The sequence below is a fragment of the Ascaphus truei genome, chromosome 3 (assembly GCF_040206685.1).
Source record: "Ascaphus truei isolate aAscTru1 chromosome 3, aAscTru1.hap1, whole genome shotgun sequence".
Classification (NCBI taxonomy): Eukaryota; Metazoa; Chordata; class Amphibia; order Anura; family Ascaphidae; genus Ascaphus; species Ascaphus truei.
Window position 1 is genome coordinate 153711999 of NC_134485.1, and position 20459 is coordinate 153732457.

General features: G+C 47.0%; 1 long non-coding RNA gene across 1 annotated transcript in view; it reads left to right on the plus strand.

Annotated features, from left to right (window-relative positions):
* The first annotated feature begins 12629 nt into the window (after positions 1-12629).
* LOC142489244 (uncharacterized) overlaps positions 12630-20459 on the plus strand; it is a 30092-nt gene continuing 22262 nt past the window's right edge. The window contains exon 1 of the long non-coding RNA XR_012799826.1: positions 12630-12833. This is a non-coding gene — a long non-coding RNA (uncharacterized LOC142489244). The remainder of the gene's footprint in view (positions 12834-20459) is intronic.

The following is a 20459-nucleotide window of genomic DNA, read 5'->3' on the forward strand; positions in this document are numbered from 1 at the left end:
ACTGGTGATTATGCAAAGCCGCTGTCAGCAAGAGATCGTGGACTGTTGTTTTCCATTCATTGGAGTTCTTTACCACTGAAGCAAATGGCCAGATGAAGGAGGATCCACAGTGCCACTCTGGGAGGGGCCACCTACCTACGTTGAATATGTTCCCAGGAACCTTCTGAGGGTGCAGAGTGAGAGACTGTTCCTGCGGCTGTCGGTTGCTCCCTGGCATCTCGTAACACGTCAGAGTACATGAAATGCCTGTTTAACTTCACTTGATGTATACAGATATATCTCTTGTACCTAATATATACTTTTTTTTGAACTTACTATATAGGATACAAGGAAATGGGGGAAGTGCGCTACTACGATCTAATAAAATGTAATACAACTATACCCCAACCAAGTGAACAGTGGTAATAAATGACAGTAAAATGATACTGAATATATCGATGAGCATATGCTGCCATGGAACAGGGATGGCTTGGACACCCCCAGGGCTAAAGCAGAGAAAATACAAAAAAACAGCGCACAACGCTCATAGTGTAAAATTGTAACATATATTGTGCATAATTCCTGATATCCGCACTGGATTTGACCTGCCTGAGAAGGACTGGGATATCAACACTCTTTGATGAGACGCCCCTTTGGGGTACAAGAACCTGGGGAGCACACGCTGACATTTCACCTCTGACGTACCTCCTGCATTATGATGCATGGGTAACATTCCCTGATATCCTGTTTAGTTTAATATCTGATGTACGCAGAATACTCACCCTATTGTTTTTGCACAATATATGTTACAATTTTACACTATGAGCGTTGTGCACTGTTTTTTTACTATATAGGATAACCTTGCAGGCCGGGTCAGAGTGATAGAGGACAGCGTAAACTTGGTACTTTCTGGGTCTAGGAGTCTAGAGTAGCGAATCGTTGGGGTACATAGTCGGAGTCAGGATTGGAGAGAGTAGAGTTGTCGTAGAGCCAAAGCCAGTGTCAGTGCAGGAGAGAGCAGCATCGTCGTATTCCAATGCCAGGGTCAGTGCAGGAGAGAGTAGAGTCGTCGTATCCAAAGCCAAGGTCAGCGCAGGAGAATATCACAAGGTCCAAGTTTCCAGGCAAGGTCAGGCAGCAAGATAAAGGCAGAAAGGCACAGAGTAGCGAGGTTCAGCGTCACACACAGAAGTTATGCTTGGCGAGGTATGAGAGTAGAGAGAGCATATTTAAAGGGCCTCCCAGTTAAAGGGCCTCCCACCAATGGGAGGTATCCAGGCTGTTTCTCATAGGCTGCTGGATCGCGCAGGTGCGTCCTTTTACACAGCCGATTGAGACAGCATCAGAGAGTGCGCGCAACCCACGCATCATGCTGGCGACCCGGTCGTGCGCCGTCAGTGAGCGCCACAACAACCGCGACATTGCGGGGGCGGAGACTGAAGGCGGGACCCGCGGGGACAGAGGAAGACGGCAGAGTATAGTTGCGCCATGTAGCTCTGACGTCAGGACGGGGGCGGGAACGAGAGGCAGGGACCGTAGACCGCTGGGGAGACCTCACACGCACATGCATCGCGCATCAATGCCAGAGGACCGGGAGTGCACCCTGGGCCCAGGAACAGCGGATACTGATGGGACCCGCGCAGTGCCTGCAAGCCGCGTGTACGTACCACCGTTAGGTTGCCTCTCTTGAGTGCCAAAGGAAACAGAGGCGCGAGTAAGGGTTAAGGGGACAGAACCGCCAGAATGGTGAATCCTCACACATGGGCACTGCTGATTGATCTTCAGAAAATGTATTACATGTCAGACATATTCCAACACTTCTGCTGTCCCGCCAGCCTTTCTCAAGGTCACTACTACTGACAGAATACACCAAAAGTGAACTTTATATACCGTAGGAACACTCACGCTCAAATATTACACTCTAACGGATCGGGGGACTCGCTCTGCGCAGCGTGTCCCCGTCACCTTGGTTCCTCCGGCTAACCCTCCCCTTTCCTTGCCTTCCCGATCTCTGCCTCATTCCCTCGCGGCGCGGTCACGCTCCGGTTCGTGGCCTGCGCGCACACGCACTGTGCGCGTGCGTTCCCGGTCCCTGGTCTCCCGTCAGGGGACTCGCGCCCATTGGCGTACCTCCGTCTCCTTACCTGGTTCCTCCGCTCCTTCCCCCTCTCATACTCTCCAGCCGAGCACCTCCTCTGCGATCCTTCCCCCACGCTCTGGTGCTCGCGCGTCGCGCGCATGACTGTGTTACAGAGGGCACGCGTACCCGCTCTACTTAGTAACCCTCCCCAGATACTGGCTCCGCCCCCGGAGCTTGCAGGCTATTACCCTTCCTGTCTCCTCCCCTGCTCTCTCACACCTATCCCTGCAGGCTCCCAGTAAAACCCCTGCTCCACCCCTTCCTGCTATTTGTCCTCCCACCTTTATAACCCCAGTCTGTCCACTCTTTCCTTGCTCTGCATAGCTTTCCTGTAACTCCTGTGTGTGCAGTATCTTTGCCCAGCTCCCTTATCTGTTTCAGCTCTGGTTCCTGTCCCTGCCCCTGTTTGGATTCCCTTGGTTGAACTTGAACTCTGCTTTGGACTTTGACTACGCCGCCTTCTCCTGCCCTTGAACCCTGGCTTTCGGACATCACCACGCTGCTCTCTCCAATCCCTGGACTCTGGCTCTTGGACAATACCTTCCGACCTCTGGCGCCCTGGACGCAGCAAGTATAACGTTAACCCTTACTCACCAGGCCCGGCAACGCAATTACCACACTCCGGGCACGCCCTCACTGCTGTGGGTGCGTGTTATACCCTTACCCACCTCAGGTCTGCGGGCATATAGGCATTACATACACAAACACATCTTGCCGGAGTAAGTTGAACGGAGCATACCTCCCCCAGCTGGAATTTAACCCCCTAAGTACCAACAAAAAGTGAATGAAAATGTAGCTTGAAAAACAACATCAGAGTTAACCTCTCCTTGGGACAAATATTTTCTAAATATCACATATCCATCATATCATTAGTAAACAATGAAAGGATCTTCAGACGTAGCAAACAGTGTCCATATTATTTTAGAGGCTTTAGGAAATAACAGACAATTTCTACAAAACAAGAGGAACCAAGTCAGAACATCTGGTTCCATATATATCTCTTATTATTTGCATGTCGTTCTAATAAAAGGTATCAGACAATCAAGCTATCGCTACACTACCGACACACTTTATTAGAGTGTGGCCGGTACCGCAAGCCGGGAGATTTCCCGGCTTGCTAGTGGCCGCCCCTCGGCGTGCCGCGCGTCATAGACGCGCGGTCACGCGTCTTCGGGAGCATGCGCCCCCTGCACGCGCGTCCAGGGGCTCCCCGAGGGAGCCCTGGTGTCCCGCGATCGCGGGACAGCGGCAGGGGGTACCGGGGGACCCGGCGGACCCGGCAGCGGTAGGGAAAGCGCCCCGATCGGAGGGCGCTCTTCCGCTGCTTCGGCGCGCGCCCGTCACTCTCGGGCGCGCGCCAGGCTACTGCTGCGGCCAAGAACGGGCAAATGCTCGAATAAACTTGGCCGCAGCAGTATCTTCTATTGCACACACACCGACTCGGATGTCAGTGTCCAAGGTCAGATTAGTGAGCTTTTGAAAATGTCTATTTTAATGACAGTAATTCCAACTTCAAGGAGTAAGACTGTAGGGAGGTCTTTAAAGCTGTAAGGGTTCTTCCCTTACCCGTCATGCCGCAATCCAAGAAGGTTGCCCCCGCTGCACAGCGCCCCTGCTCCTCAACCCCCGCAGGACGGACTCCTTCCACATTACAGGGCGCACGCTCAGACACCAGTCTTCTGGCACTCGCGCAGGGTTAAGCTCCGCCCCTCCTCTCTCGCTACAGGGCGCCCCCGTGCGGCACGCGTGTATTTCTTTAAGCAATACATACTGTGTTCCTCCTCACCTGCTCCTAAACACCTACAAGCCTATCCTCACGCTGCTGGATATCCTCCTCCTCTCCTATTGGACTCTGGTGCCTATATATGCCTTGCTCAGCCTTCCCTTCTTTGGCTGAGCATAATTGCATGGTCCTCCCATGTGACATTTCCTCTGCCTTACGTTGTGCCTTGTGCTTTAACCTTCTCGTTTGCCTTCTCTCTTGTGTACCGACCCCGCTTGGCTATAGGACCCCTTCTGGTATTCGACCCCGGCTTGCATCTGGATATCTGCTTCTCTCCAACCCCCAATCTCGGCTCTCGGACCACTACCATCCTCCCGGCTCCTTTCCTCGACCTTGGCTCTCGAACTACAACCACTCTCTCGGCTCCACCCCAGGACTTGGCAAGTACTCTACTTCTACCTTACCCACACCCTCCAACTATCCATCTACTGGGCCTGCTCCTGTTGCCGTGGGTGCGTGGTGTCTATTATCCCCACCTCAGTACCGGGGTCTGGTCTAGTTCATGGTGAGCGCAGCCTAACATTATGCTCAGCCCAATGAACATAGACCCCGCTGAGACAGAACAGCCAAGCCCCTTAGACAGTCTCTACCGGTTGGAAACACTAGTCTCTTACCTCTGAAATCTCCACGTTGGTTCTTTCACGGCACCCACCTACTCCTCACACTCCTGTCGCTGCAGCTCCAGTGCCTCTGGACTGTCCTACCTTCTCGGAACCTCGGCTACCCACCCCAAACCGCTACGCAGGAGATCCCCACGAATGCAGAGGATTCCTCAACCAGTGTGAGATTCAGTTCGAGCTGACTCCCTCCCGATTCCCTTCGGCAAGGTCCAGAGTCGCTTATATTATCGCCCAGCTAACTGGTGACGCGCTGGCGTGGGCATCTCCAATTTGGGAACAGAGGCCCGAACTCACGCACGACTAACCTCGCTTCCTCCGGGAGTTCAAACAGGTATTCGATACACCCGGCCGCAAAATCACGGCGGCTTGTTCTCTCTTCCATCTCTCGCAGGTTTTCTGCTCTGTTGCCAAGTATGCTGTGGAATTCCGGAACCTGGCTTCCGAGACCGCCTGGAATGATGAGGCCCTATCCGCAGCCTTCTTTCAGGGGCTCACCGAGCCTATCAAGGATCAGCTGGCAACCGAAGAAAGACCCACCAGATTGGAGGACCTCATCTCGGTGTGTATCCGTGTGGATCAGCGTCTCCAAGAAAGGAGGGTCGAACACTCACTGCCTCACTCTGTTTCTACCAGGTCCACCGGTTGCAGCCTGGTTCCCTATGTTCCCTCAGCTACCGATGAACCCGAACCCATGGAACTGGGGAGCTACTGCTTGTCGGCGATGGAGAGACAGCGCCGGCAAGATGGCGATTTGTGCCACTACTGTGGTCATCCTGGACATCTGTTGGCTAACTGCCCTCTTCTGCCGGGAAATGCAAAAATCCAATGAGGTATGAGGGGGTCATATTGGGTACCATCTCTTCTTCCCCTCCTCCGCAGGAAAAATTCTCAATCCAGATTATGATGCCCATTCAGCTCACTGGAGACAAATTCCAAATCTCCACCTCTACGTTCATCGATTCTGGCTCCGGTGGCAATTTTATTGATCAGGATTTAGTGACAAAGAATAAGATCCCTCTTCTTCCCAAAGCAGCTCCCGTCGGGTTGGAAGCCATTGATTGGCATCCCCTTCAACCGGCCTACATCTCTTTGGAGACCTGTGCCCTATCCCTCGCCACTAAAGATGGTCATCGGGAGAAGATCACCCTAGACATGATTCATACCCCATCGGTTGAGGTGATATTGGGTCTTCCGTGGTTACAATTACACAACCCTCAGTTGCAAGAAAATAACCAGGGTTGGCGCTCAAGAGAAGATAGTGCCACAAGGAAATAATCCAAATTAAAACAGTGAAATAGTGACGACCTCTGGTAACCAGGGCTCACTACAAGAAAATAACCCAAAAAAGTGCAATAAACATATATAATAAAACTAAAATGAATAAACAAAGGATACCCACTCAACCTAGACAAGATGGGAAAGTCTTCGTTTCCCCTGGGATGTTGTGGGTAGAGGTGACAAGGGAGCGGGACACCATGCACATGTAAAAGAAAGATCACAAAAATAGTACAGTACTGTATAGCACAAAAATGATAATCCTATGAAATTCTGCAAAGGTTATACTCACAAGCAGACAGTGAGTAAAGGCATTTCACACATAAAGTGTACACGAACAGTAGTCCCACGTAGAGGGGCGTCTGGGGACCAGGATGGGATGGATAGGGTGCACTACAGCAGAGGACAAGAATACACCATAGCTCGAACTGTGCAACAATTTAATGAATTAAAAAACACTTCACAAGGGCTCACTTACAAAGTATAAGAAGTTATTAGGCAATAAGGAATCAGAGGTACAGGCCCCGGTGAGGATGATGATCTCACCGCCCCTTCCTCTCCAGGAATCGCGATTAGGTTTGGAATGGAGACGCTCCGCCACAGGTGCTCCTAATTGTGGCCGCAAGAAGCAACGAACAGCTCAGCGTCTCTCCTCCACGTGTCTTGGTATCTGCCGTGATTCGACGTGTTTCGCTAGAGAACTAGCTTCGTCAGGAATCTGGCACCCTATCCTACACTTGCTCTTAAATACAGTCAGTTAGCTCTTCATTGGTGGTGTATAATGGTCTCTGGTTATGTGGGATTAATCCGCTGCATCTGTGACCACAGTCACCTGGGATACATGATACAAAGCCAATGCAAGATGGCCGTCATCGGGACAAAAACTTACAAACCCCTTGTATAACTTTATCAGCCACATTGTCTTAGTGACACAGTATTGGAATGCATGATACAAAGCCAATCCAAGATGGCCGCCACCCATCTCACACTGAAAGGGTCCTATATTTTCTTTTCTCATTTTTTTGTTATTAAGGTACTTAAAGAACTTTTTAGGGTTGACCTTACTTTCTATTGCAATCCTTTTTTCATTATCCATTTTTGCTAATTTGATTGCCCTTTTGCAATTTTTGTTACATTCCTTATAATTCTGATATGATGTCTCTGTCCCTTCTGACTTAAAGAATCTAAACGCCTTCCTCTTCTTGTCCATTTCCTCCCCTACCTGTTTATTTAGCCACATTGGTTTTGACTTATTTCTTTTATACTTATTACCCAAGGGTATACACTGATAAGGTTGCTTTTCTAACAATGTTTTAAAGACTGCCCATTTATCTTCTACATTTTTCCCTGCAAAAACATCATCCCATTGTATTACTACTAGATTAGACCTCAGTTTATTAAAATCTGCCTTTCCAAAATTGAAGGTCTTTGTTGAACCCAAGTAATCTGTTTTTTGATAATGTATTTCAAATGAGACCATGTTATGATCACTGTTACCCAAATGTTCCAGGACTTGAATATTTGTTATTACTTCTACATTGTTTGATATGACCAAATCCAGAACTGCCCCTCTCCTGGTTGGTTCCTCAATAATTTGGGTCATATAATTGTCTTCAAGCACCCCCAAAAACCTGTTCCCTTTTGTTGTAACGCTAATCTCATTGCCCCAGTCTATGTCTGGATAATTAAAATCCCCCATAGGTAAGGGTGAGCGCAGGTGGCGGAGAGCAGGCAGGGGGTGCAGCATAAAAAGTTTGCGTGCCCCTGTTCTAGGACATTTGGACGCTGCCATTTCACCATGACCATATGAGCACTGGCACTTTGCCGCGACTCACTCCACTGCCGCGACCTGTCGCCACCGGCCGCTCCGCCACTAAGGTAAGTGCGTAAACCCCCTACCCTATAACCCCCTACTCTAAGCTCTTACCCTATAACCCCCCACCCTAAGCCCTTACCCTATAGCCCCCAACCCTAAGCCCTTACCCTAGAACCCCCTACCCTAACCACTAAAACCCCTTAAATTAAGCCCTTACCCTAGCCAGTAAAACGTAACTTAGAAGCGGATGGCTGTGGGGGTTCTGGCAGCAGATCAGTGGCCATGAAAGGTCCATCTGTGGCCGAACACCGACAGTCATTTGGTCATGGTGGAATGTAACAACGTGATTGGTGAAGAAACTGGCGCAAATTAAGTGCTAGTGATCACTTAAAATACAGTGAATATATATAACACGTACACTGGCGACACAGTTTATTACACTGCGGCCAGATCCGCAAGCCGGGAGATTTCCCGGCTTGCTAGTGGCCGCCCCTCGGCGTGCCGTGCGTCATAGACGCGCGGTCACGCATCTTCGGGAGCGTGCGCCCCCTGCACGCGCGTCCAGGGGCTCCCCGAGGGAGCCCTGGTGTCCCGCGATCGCGGGACAGCGGCAGGGGGTTCCGGGGGACCCGGCGGACCCGGCAGCGGTAGGGAGAGCGCCCCGATCGGAGGGCGCTCTTCCGCTGCTTCGGCGCGCGCCCGTCACTCTCGGGCGCGCGCCAGGCTACTGCTGCGGCACAGAACGGGCAAATGCTCGAATAAACTGTGCCGCAGCAGTACATACTGTAGTGATATAAAATAAAATCGTGACTCAAAATAGTGCAGTAGTGAAAATATAATAAACGTTGTAACCCCCTGCTCAAAACCCTCTGGAAGGGACTGTCTTGGCTGGTCCCAGAAGATCAAACGATATTTTCTCAACCCAGGGGGAGCATGTAGGAGAAAACACAAAAGACAAAACACACTAAGTGCAGACTATATGGTTCAGGTGTGAGGTAATAATGATGCTTGGCCTCTATGTGCTGCCTACTCACAGGATGTAGGTAGGATAAGTACAGTGGCGTGATCAGTAGAAAGTGGTGGGTCCCTCTAACCATATACAGGAAGCAGCTGGGACTGAGGTATCAGTAGCAGGTTTACATGTAAAGATAAAGACAGACCTCCATGGTGCAGATCAATGGTAAACAGATAAACTTTATGAAATATTATAAAATGTGCACTCACAATGTATAAAATCAAAATAAGCGTTTTTTCACTATATAAGTGATAGGAGGGTAAGGGTGGTTGCCGCAGCTCACCGCACCGCCGATATCCCGGACTGTTCACCTCTGCAGGCTCCCTGTGCTTCTCTCACAACACCATGACAGTATGGGGATCTCCTGCTACAGTGTCTCCGGCGCGTCGCGTCACTTCCGGTGGGCACGATCAGCTCCGTCGCGTCACTTCCGGTTCGGCGGTTGATTGGCAGTTCACGGGCACCAATCCTCTCACCTCCTGGGCTGGTCCACTCTACGCGTTTCGCCAATAGAATGGCTGGCTTCGTCAGGAGTATGGACCCTCCCCTTCTAGTGTTACCTTATATACCTTGTTCAATTACTGGTTTTATTAACCCCTGCAGTGCTGGTATGAGGTCTATGAGCATGGTTGGATGTGTTCACAAATTCATTATAAAAAATCAGGGTTAAAGTTGGGAGATATGGAATGCTTGTCCAATCAAATGTCTTGTTTATTTAATTTATTAATTTATTTAATTAGGCTGTTTGAAGTTTGGGGAAAAGGTAGGAGGTATACAAAAAATAGCAGCAATGTGAAGACTAAAATATAAATAAATATACTTAATCAAAAATGTAAGATTACTTAAAAATACATATAGGAGTGATTTAGTAAAGTTCAGTAATGTAGATGGATCTAAGTCCATCTATTTAGTAATGAGGATGTGAATGCATCCCTAAGACAATGCTCCAGCACACTAAACCCTCAACATAGCTGTAACTCTTATTAAAGGGACAGTGTAGTAGCAGCATAGAGGTTATAATACTTATTACATAGATTTATACAATATTCTCAAAAAGACTTTAATCCTTTCTGAATCGGACCTCATAAACAGACTCCTCCTAAATGACCTTAAAACTAAAAATGAAATATATATACCATGTAAACAGTGTATGAACATATAAACGACGCATATGGAAACGGAGCTTTCTTGTTAACCTATGGAAGGAGGGGATGAATGGAAAGGAGAGTTCCATATTAGAACACATACAGCAGCGGCAGCTCTTATTCGAGCAAAAGCCGCTGGCTGTATGTGGCTGGGAAGCGGGTAGCCGCGGCGCGTGGCGGCGCACTGTGACGTCACAGTCACATGCGCGCCCGGCTTCCCCGTCTTCCCCGGCTTCCCCAGGCTTCCCCGACACCCCTGGAGATGACATTAAGGTAAGCGGGGGTTCGGGGAAGCAGAGTGGCAGAGCAGAAGGGGTACAGGGGTCCGGAAGCGTGTGTAAATTGCGCGCGATGGAGGAGGGGGGGTGAGTGGGGGAACGCGGCGGCGCGCGTGCATTACTGGCGGCAGCTGGGGCAGATCCCGGCATGCCGCCGGTATTTAGTTCAATAAGATATGTCGCTACTGTATGACAATGCAGAATGATAACAATATTTGATTCGTATGAAATTATGACAGTATAAGAAGAGAGGGGTCCAATAAAATAGATAAAAAATAAATATAAAAAACATATAAAACCAAATAAAATTTGTGCAAGGATTTTATTTCAGAAAGGGGGCCACGTCTATTTCCATATTTAGTCCTCTGGGATGGAGGGATCTTAGTTTATGGATCCAAAAGGACTCCCTTTTGATAAGCTCTAAGTTCCTATCTCCTCCACGCCAGTGTTGCTTGACCGATTCTATGGGCATGTACGTTAGTCCTTTGGGATCCCCCTGATGTTTTTCTAAGAAGTGATTCGGAACACTATGAGTGACTAGTTGCCTATTAATGCTGCTAAGGTGTTCTAGTATCCTGATTCTAACTGGCCTTTCTGTTTTACCAACGTACTGCAACTTGCACGGGCACTCCAGGACATAGATTACGTGATCTGTCCTACATGTCAAACATGATTCTATCTGGAAAACGTCTTTCGTCACATTTGAACAGAACTCAGTTTTTTTATCTGATTTGAATTCACATGCCCTGCATTTGTTGCAGCCGAAAAAACCTTTTCCCGTTTGGAGCCAGCTATCAGGATTTGTGTCACTCTTTTTCAATGCACTTGGGGCCAATCTGTTTTTAAGGTTGTTTGCTTTTCTGAAAATAACATTCGGCTTCTCAGGAATGGCCTCACCCAAAATCGGGTCATTTCTGAGAATGTCCCAGTGTTTATGAATAATGTTCCTTATAACCTTAGCTTCCCCACTATAGTTTGTGAGGAAAGCAAAGACAAATTTCTCATTTCTCCCTTTCTTCTTATCCTTTGTTCTAAGTAAATCCTCACGATTAATACCCTCCACTCTCCTTATATCATTGTCCAGCTTCTCTTCTCTATATTCTTTCTCTATAAATCTTTTTTTGAGATACTCTGCCTGTTCACGATACATGGTGTTATCACTACAGTTCCTTTTTAGCCTAGTAAACTGTCCAGGAGGTACACCATCCATCCACCTGGGCAGGTGACAGCTTGATCTTAATATATAGTTGTTTTTGTCAGTTTCTTTAAAATAAGTTTTTGTTTTAATGCTATTCTCTTCAATAAAGATAACAAGGTCTAAGAAGTTCACACTTGTTTGGCTGGAACTGCTCGTGAATTTCAGATTATTCTCATTCACATCTAAAGATGCTAGAAAACTTTCCAGAGATTCCTGGCCCCCCCTCCATATCATGAACACATCATCGATGAAACGGCGCCAGAGGACAAGTTTCTCCCCCAGAATGCCACCCGGCCAGATCTTATCATCCTCCCAAACGGCCATAAATAGGTTAGCATAACTGGGGGCGAACCTTGTCCCCATCGCCGTTCCACATTTTTGGAGATAGTACTCTTCTCCGTACCAAAAGAAATTATGATTTAAAATAAATCTGATGCTGTCTATAATAAAACAAATCTGAATCTCAGTTAGGTCCTTGTCCCTAGATACAGTAGTACCTGTTTAATCGCTCTACACCCCTTTTCATGTTCTATTACTGTGTAGAGCGATGTGACATCGCAGGTAGACATGATAAAATGTTCTTCCCATCTAACTTTATTTAAATTTAATCACGTCTGTTGTGTCCTTCAAGTATGCCCTCTGCTGTACCACATATTTATGAAGGAATGTATCTATGTACAGTGACTTATATAGTGAAAAAACGCTTATTTTGATTTTATACATTGTGAGTGCACATTTTATAATATTTCATAAAGTTTATCTGTTTACCATTGATCTGCACCATGGAGGTCTGTCTTTATCTTTACATGTAAACCTGCTACTGATACCTCAGTCCCAGCTGCTTCCTGTATATGGTTAGAGGGACCCACCACTTTCTACTGATCACGCCACTGTACTTATCCTACCTACATCCTTTGAGTAAGCAGCACATAGAGGCCAAGCATCATTATTACCTCACACCTGAACCATATAGTCTGCACTTAGTGTGTTTAGTCTGTTGTGTTTTCTCCTACATGCTCCCCCTGGGTTGAGAAAATATCGTCATGGTGGAATGGCCATGACCAAATGTCCCATTCTGTGACATTGGACTGTTGACTCTCTCTTTTTTTTTAAATTAACTGTGGTGCATTGATTGCGTTATTTGATGTAGTATACATGCAGACATACCGTAGAAAGGCTATACATTAACTTTTATTCTAAAATTTGCAGAAATTAAAAGAAATCTTTACACAAGGGGCATTTCCAAACAGGTAAATATTACACAAGCAAGAACTGGCTGTTCAGGCAAAATATTATCTCTAGGCTAACAGAGGCTTGGCATTGTAATCAATTGGGAAATCATCACATGCTTACTAAAATGTAAGCTTAACACGGGAGTAATTTCAGTTCTGGGTTTTAGTTCATTTTGTTGCCGAGTAGGAAACAGAGTAGCAAAACCAGTGCATTATACCATACACTTCTACCTTACTTAGACAGCGGGGCCAGAATATTACATCTCTAAGAAGAAATGCTATTCCATGTGAAGAACATGCTGAATGCAGTATCTTTAAGAAATAGCAGCAAGTGCATTGTGCGTCATTTTCGGTAAGTTTCAATATTATAGGCTCGGTTACACATGTAGTGAGTGATAAGAACTGGCACGTAACACTGATCTCTAACCCCTTCCTGTGCTGGGGGCCTACGAAGCACTCTTCATTGTACTCCATTTATTATTCATTGCTGCCATTGCACTGAAGGAGTTACGTACTGTAAATGAAATAAGAATTCTTTAGCTGACGTTTTATTCCAATCTTTTTTCTATTAAATAGTTAATTGTCTAAGGAATTGGGAGCTATATGATAGCAATCATCAAAATAAATATGCTATACATACATTTATTTAAGCGAAGTACCCATGTCTGTAATGCTGTAGTAAATGATGGAAGTTTGATAAAAACACTGGTAGACTCATAAATAATTCACTACTTGTGTGATCAAAATGTTGTCCCCTATTTACTATGGAAACAGTGCAAATATGTGAGTCTATTTTACCCCCTGCAAAAATGAACTCATTAGGTACAATATGTATTTTAATATATTTTCAATTATGCCGAATAATAGCTAGTGGGGACATTAACTGCTCTGCATATATTCTCTATTCCAACACTGCATGGTTTTGCACATTTGAAATGGTGGGGATGGAGGAGGGCACTTTGTATATAGCAATGTGCTGCTGTAGTAAAGAAATAAACCTATACTTTCCTATTTGCTATTGTACACCGCTTAATGTTAAATAGTGTGGAAGCTGCTACTAATATTAGTACCGTAATCAACAGAAATATGGAAAATAATTGCTATTTCTCATACAGATGTAGCTATTCTTATGTTAACCGTTGTGGGGGATTACTGGGGGAAACTGACCTTGGCAATCCTTAGCCATGGGCAGGCGGTAAACTAACACTAAGGCTTTCACCTTACCCAGTTGGGCTTCATTTGTACTGTATGTGCAAACTAAAATTGTGTGTCTTCGAATTATACAGTAGGAAATTCATAATAGCATGTTTACGTGCTGATCAGAAATATATCTCAATAGACTATTTTTACTTAGCATGTATATTAAAAATAAATGTGCTATTTGTTATGCTATTGTACACAGCACTAATATTGGACTCACAACGTTTGCATGTCTACCTACCCAATGTAAATTGCCCTCCAGCATTGTATGGTGTGTGTGTGTGTGTATATATATATAATATATACACTGGCGACACACTTTATTCGAGCTCGGCTAGTCCCACGAATTCGGGTATACCCGGGTGTATTGAGGTTTGTGACTGTTTTCTGCCCGAGTGCATTGAGGTATTTCCAGGCAGGGATTGAAGCATTTTATTCCCGCTGGCTGCAATACTGCACAGTGTATATATATATACTGCATTACAATTCATGAATTTATGCCATCTGGTAGACACGCGAAGCATTGCAGCCTATTAAATCCTAATCATTATCATTTAACAGATCAGCCGCCCATCAGCCAGGCATGAACCCAGGCTGGGAAGGCAAACGCAACGGGGCTTGTCAGAGGTGAGGAGCGGCACATTCCAGGTATCTGCCAGGTACATACTGGGTATTTGCTCGAATAAAGTGTGTCGGTGCAGTATATATATATATATATTATATATATATATACAGTGTTCGACAATTATATACATTTACACGCCCGGGGCGGGTGGATTTAACCCCCGGGCGAGTAAATATTGGCCCAAGCAGCACACGTTTGTTTTTTAAATTTCCCGTGCTCGCGCTGGTGTTTTTACCGCGCTCGCGCTGGAGGAAAAAAAAAAAAAAGCCGGAGGCGGGTTCATGTTGTTGGGGGAGATTACCCCGCCTCCGGCTCTCTGAGCAGTGGCCTCCCTCCTCAGCGCTTCTACTCCTGCCCCTTCCGGCAGCCAGACGCTTCCATGCCTGTCTGCCTCAGGCCCCTGCAGTGCCATCTGTCACCCCTCCCATCGGGCCATCCGCCCCCCACTCCCATTGGGCCATCTGCCCCCCCCTCGCATCGGGCCACCCACCCCCCCTCGCACCGGGCAATCCGCCCCCCCTCCCATCGGGCCATCTGCCCCCCCCTCGCATCGAGCCACCCGCCCCCCCTCGCACCGGGCCATCCGCCCCCCCTTCGCATCGGGCCACACGCCCCCCCCTCGCACCGGGCCATCCGCCCCCCCCTCGCACCGGGCCATCCGCCCCCCCCTCGCATCGGGCCATCCGCCACCCCCCCGCCTCACACCAATCTCTCCCGGCCTCCGTGACCCCAAACTCTCCCGGCCTCCTGAACCCCCCTCACCCCACGCGGCGTCGGTGTGCCGCCTCTACAGACAGTCTGCCGATCTGTCAGCTGTTAAGGAAACCCCTGATGGCCAGCTCAGTTGTTAGCAGGGGAAATCCCCTAACTGGCTCTTCTCCCTGCTCTAAGCAGGGAAAATCCCCTAACCGGCCCTTCTACATCTATCAGTGAATACTGCGGCATTGGCGTCCCACTCTGGAGGGGGCGCGGCCCCTTGCAGAGGCCCTCCTGCCGTGCGGAGGCCCCCACTGCCATGTGCGACCCCCTGCCTTATGGGTGAGTGTTTGTGTGTGTAAGTGACAGACTGTGAGTGTGAGTTTGTCTGAGTGAGTGTGAGTGCCTGTGTGTCTGTGAGTGTGTTACCATCTCTCCCTCTCTCTGTGTCACCCTCTCCCTGTATCACCCTCCCTCTCCCTGTGTCACCCACCATCTCCCTCTGTCACCCTCTCCCTGTGTCACCCACCATCTCTCTGTGTCACCCACCCTCTCCCTGTGTCACCCTCTCTCCCTCTCCCTGTGTCACCCACCATCTCCCTCTGTCACCCTCTCCCTATGTCACCCACCCACTCCCTGAGTCACCCACCCTCTCCCTGTGTCACCCTCTCCCTGTATCACCTTCCCTCTCCCTGTGTCACCCACCATTTCTCTCTGTCACCCTCTCCCTGTGTCACCCACCCTCTCCCTGTGTCACCCACCCTCTCCCTGTGTCACCCTCCCTCTCCCTGTGTCGCCCTCCCTCTCCCTGTGTCACCCTCTCCCTGTGTCACCCACCCTCTCCCTGTGTTACCCATTATCTTGTTAATGAGTTTTTACTTTGTTTCTGTTTTCGTATATACATATATATATATATATATATATATATATATATATATATATATATATATATATATATGTGTGTGTGTGTGTGTGTGTGTGTGTGTGTGTGTGTGTGTGTGTGTGTGTTTTTTTTTTTTGTTTCAATTTTTTTATTAGGCAGTTATAACAGTCAACATATTTTCTATGACAGTCCATTTGTGGCCTAACACAATTTTTTACATATGAAAGAAAAGTCTCGAAGTCCCCCTGTTCCTCCAGGGTGTGTCGGGGTGACGCGAGAATTGAAGTAGAAAAGGGAAGAGAAGGAGGGGAAAAGAGAGAGAGGAGGGGAGGGGGGGGAGAGGGGAGTAGTTGTACCCCTCCCTCGCCTTGGCATGCGCCTTTAGTTTCCGTTACCCATTGTAGCTCCTACCTCTATCCTTATATGGCGTTTCTGTGTGTCAGGGCCATTCTAGTGAACCATGGGTCCCAAATATTGTAGAAGGCAGTGGTGGACCATTTCAGAGATGCTGACAGTCTCTCCATTTCCTTTACTTCGTTGATTCTATTTATTACTGTCTGTTTGGAGGGGGGTGACACTTTCTTCCAGGCGGCTGCCACCGCACATCTAGCCGCAGTGAGAATAAAGGAGATCAATTTGCCTGTTGGTCGGTTCAGTGTTTCTAGGGGCCTGGCCAATAGGTAGGTCAGCGGTTCAACCGGGATTGTGAGGTCTGTGACCTCTTTTATAAGATTGTGTATGGTTTCCCAGTATTTCTGAATTTTTTGACATGACCACCAGATGTGGGCCATATCCCCCTTGTGACCGCAGCCTCTCCAGCACAGATCAGAGGCCAGGGGGTAGATTTGGTTAATTTTGGCTGGGGTGAGATACCAGCGAAACAGTATTTTATATAGATTCTCTTTTATTGTGGTACTTATGGAAGTTCCTGAAGCTGTTTCCCAAATACTTTCCCAATCCTCTCGGTCTATAACGATGTCCAATTTTGCTGCCCAATGCAGCATATAGTCATGCATGGGGGCTTCTGAGGCTCTCTCCAGTTCTGCACAGATTTGTGTTATGAGACCTTTCTGATGGCCGGACTCCCTGCATAGCCTTTCAAAGCCAGTGAGAGGGGGAAATTCCAACGTTGGGGATAATGTTTGGGTAAAGTGTCGAATTTGTAGGTATTTGAAAACATTCAGCCCTACTATCTCATATTTGGATTTTAAGTTTTGGTAACTCAGGAACTCCCCGAAGCTCAGGAGGTCGACAATTGCTCTAATATTTTTGGTTTCAAATTGATCAAATTGTCTGGGCTCACATCCAGGTGGGAATTTTGGATTTTTGTAGATTGGTGTGAGTTGGGAACGAGGTGTCGTGAGCTTAAATTTATATCTGCATTTCGTCCAGGTCTCCCAAGTGTGTCTCATCAGGCCTAGTTTGAATTTGTTGCTTAGCATGTCTTCCCTGCTCATGGACCAAAGGCAAGCTGGTAGTGAAGGCATCCCGGCATAGTGTGTTTCTATACCTAGTCAACAGTATTGTTTTGGGCTAGCGTTCCATACCACTGCCTGCCGTAGTTGTGCGGCTAGGTAGTATCTTGTTATGTCTGGAACTCCTAGTCCTCCTCTCCCCCTTGAGGCCAAGAGAACCGTTTTGGCGACTCTAGGCTTTTTGCCTTGCCAGATAAAGTGGAAGATTAATTTTTGAATATTTTTTAATTCTGAGGGATGGGAACCGGGAGGGTCTGGAAATAGTATAGTAGCCTAGGGAGTATGTTCATTTTGACCGAGACCATCTTCCCGATCCATGATATCTGGTATCCTCCCCATTTATCTAAGTCTTGCTTAATTTTTTTGAACAGGGCCGGATAGTTATATTGATATAGTGTTTGGTAGGTCTTCGATATCTTAACTCCCAAGTATTTGATACAAGAGGAGCTCCAACGATAGTTAAAATTTAATTTGAGGAGTTCCACCTCTGGCTCCGGCAGGCTGAGGTTCAGGGCCTCCGATTTGTCGTTATTTATTTTATATCCCGAGATTTGTCCAAAGTCTCGGAGCTCTTTTTGTAGGTTGGGCAGGGAGATTTGGGGTTTGGAAAGGATTAGGATGACATCATCAGCGAATAGGGATATTTTGTGCTGCCTGTGTCCAATTTCTATTCCTTGGATGTCTCTATTGAGTCATATTGCTGATGCCAGCGGTTCTATGGTTAGTGCAAAGAGGAGAGGAGATAAGGGGCATCCCTGTCGAGTACCATTGGTGATCTCAAACCTCTGGTTATTGCCCCCTGGTAGTTTTACCGTTGCTGATGGGTTTTGGTATAATCTAAGGACCCCCTCTAGATATGCGTCTTTGAAGCCAAATTTGCGCATAGTTTGGTCCAGGAATTGCCAGTTTATTCTATCGAACGCCTTCTCTGCATCTAGGCTTAACAAAAGTGCTTTGGTCCCTGTGAGGTGTACATGTTCGATGATGTTGATTATCTTCCGAGTGTTATCCGAGGCTTGTCTGCCCTTGACAAATCCGACTTGGTCAATATTAATTAATCTCGGCAAGATGGGGTTTAATCTGTTTGCTAAAATTTTACTATATAATTTGAGATCACTGTTGAGGAGGGAGATTGGACGATAGCTTCCACACTGCATCGGGTCTCTGCCTTCCTTATGTATAATGGCCAGGTTGGCTAAAGACATTGATGTGGGAATATGGTTCCCTTCCATGAAATAGTTAAATGTTTTTAGAAGATGCTTAGATAGTGTGGGCAAGAATCTTTTATAGTAGACGTTGGTGAAACCGTCAGGGCCAGGAGACTTAGTGATCTTTAATGATTTGACCGCCTCCTCCAGTTCCTCTTTTGTAATCTCAGCATTGAGGACTGTGTTTTCCTCCTCCGTTAAAGTGGGGAGCTGACATTTGTTCAAATATTGTGTTATGGCCTCTATGGCTATTGGTGCGGGGCGGTCAATTTTAGATCTTAAATTATATAACTCAGTATAGTATTTTGTAAATTCCTCTGCAATTTTCTTGTCACTATATTGTATCTCACCAGATTTACTTTTGATAGCTGTTATTTGAGATCTCTTTTGCACCCCTCTTAGTTTTCTTGCTAAGAGTCTATCAGCCTTGTTTCCCTTGTCGTAATAGAGTTGGTTTGTCCATTTGAGGGCCTTTTCTACATCCTCCAGCTGAATCTGCCTAAGTTTTGTTCTAGCTGTAACCAGCGTTTTATATAATTTCTTTGTAGGGTTGGCCTTATGGGCTTGTTCTATGGTTTTAATGCTATCTGTAAGTTCTTTGATTTGTGTTAGACAGGCTTTTTTCCTATGGGATGCGATGGAAATAAATTTCCCTCTAATGTTTGCCTTATGGGCTTCCCATAGGATTGCTGGAGAGGAGACTGTTCCTGCGTTGAAGAAGAAATAGTCCTTAAGTGAGGCTCTAATTTCTCTTTCTATCTCTGGGTGGTTTAATAACGAAGCATTAAGTCTCCAGGAATAGCTTGTTGTTTTTTCAAATGGGAGTGATAGTGTTAAGGTGATTGGGGCATGATCCGACCAGGTGATTGAGCCAATGTCTGATTCAATGGCTGCCGCCATCACGTTTTTTGTGGTCAAGAAATAGTCTATTCGAGAGTAAGTCTTGTGAGGCGCTGAGAAAAAGGTATAGTCTCTCTGGCCTTGATGTTGGGATCGCCACACGTCCACTAGTGAAAATTCGTTTAGAATTCCCCTGAACCTTTTCCCCTTGATCTGGGAGTAGGTTGTACGGGGGGGACCCATCGTGGTTGATCTATCCTCGGTAGGGTTTAAGACCATATTTAGGTCACCCCCTACTATCATCGATGATAGATATCCCGTGTCTACGCCCTCGAGAACCGCTTGGAGAAATTTTGTTTGGTTCTCGTTTGGGGCGTATACATTGATCAGGGCAATTGTCGAGCCCGCTAAGGAGCCATATACCACAACGAATCTACCCTCTGGGTCCACTGTCATTTTGATATGATTGAATGGGGTGCCTTGTCTGATTAGGATAGCCACACCCCTCTTTTTACTACTAAAATGAAGCAAAAAAGCTTGTTGGGAACATTTTTTTGAATAAATTTGGGGGGTCTTGAGATGTGAAATGTGTCTCCTGTAAGAATATGATGCCCCCCCCTGATTTTTTCATGTCCTGAAGAGCCAATCTCCGCTTCCTGTTGTTTTGCAACCCTTTGACGTTTAAAGATCTCACTTTAATCGGGGCTGTATTTGCCATTCTAATATTTTATTTTCGTGGGTCGTGGACTCGGGGTCTCATCTTTCCCACTAGTTGAGACCTTGCTCCTGTTTCCTGGGAGTGTGACATATTTTCATCTATGGGCTTGGTGGGTTGAAGGGGTAACTTCTTTATTGGCCCTTTGAGGCTTGCTGTTGAGCTGCCAAGGGGAGGGGGGGGCAGGGGAGGGGGGGGGGGGAAGGGAGGGGGAGGTCTGCTGGGACAGGGTCAGCAGATGGAAGAGAAGTAGGATTAGGCCTTGTACAGGTCCTAAAGTGATATTGCCATGTCTCCTGGAGACCGGCATTCGGACAAATTTGCCCATTCTGGGGT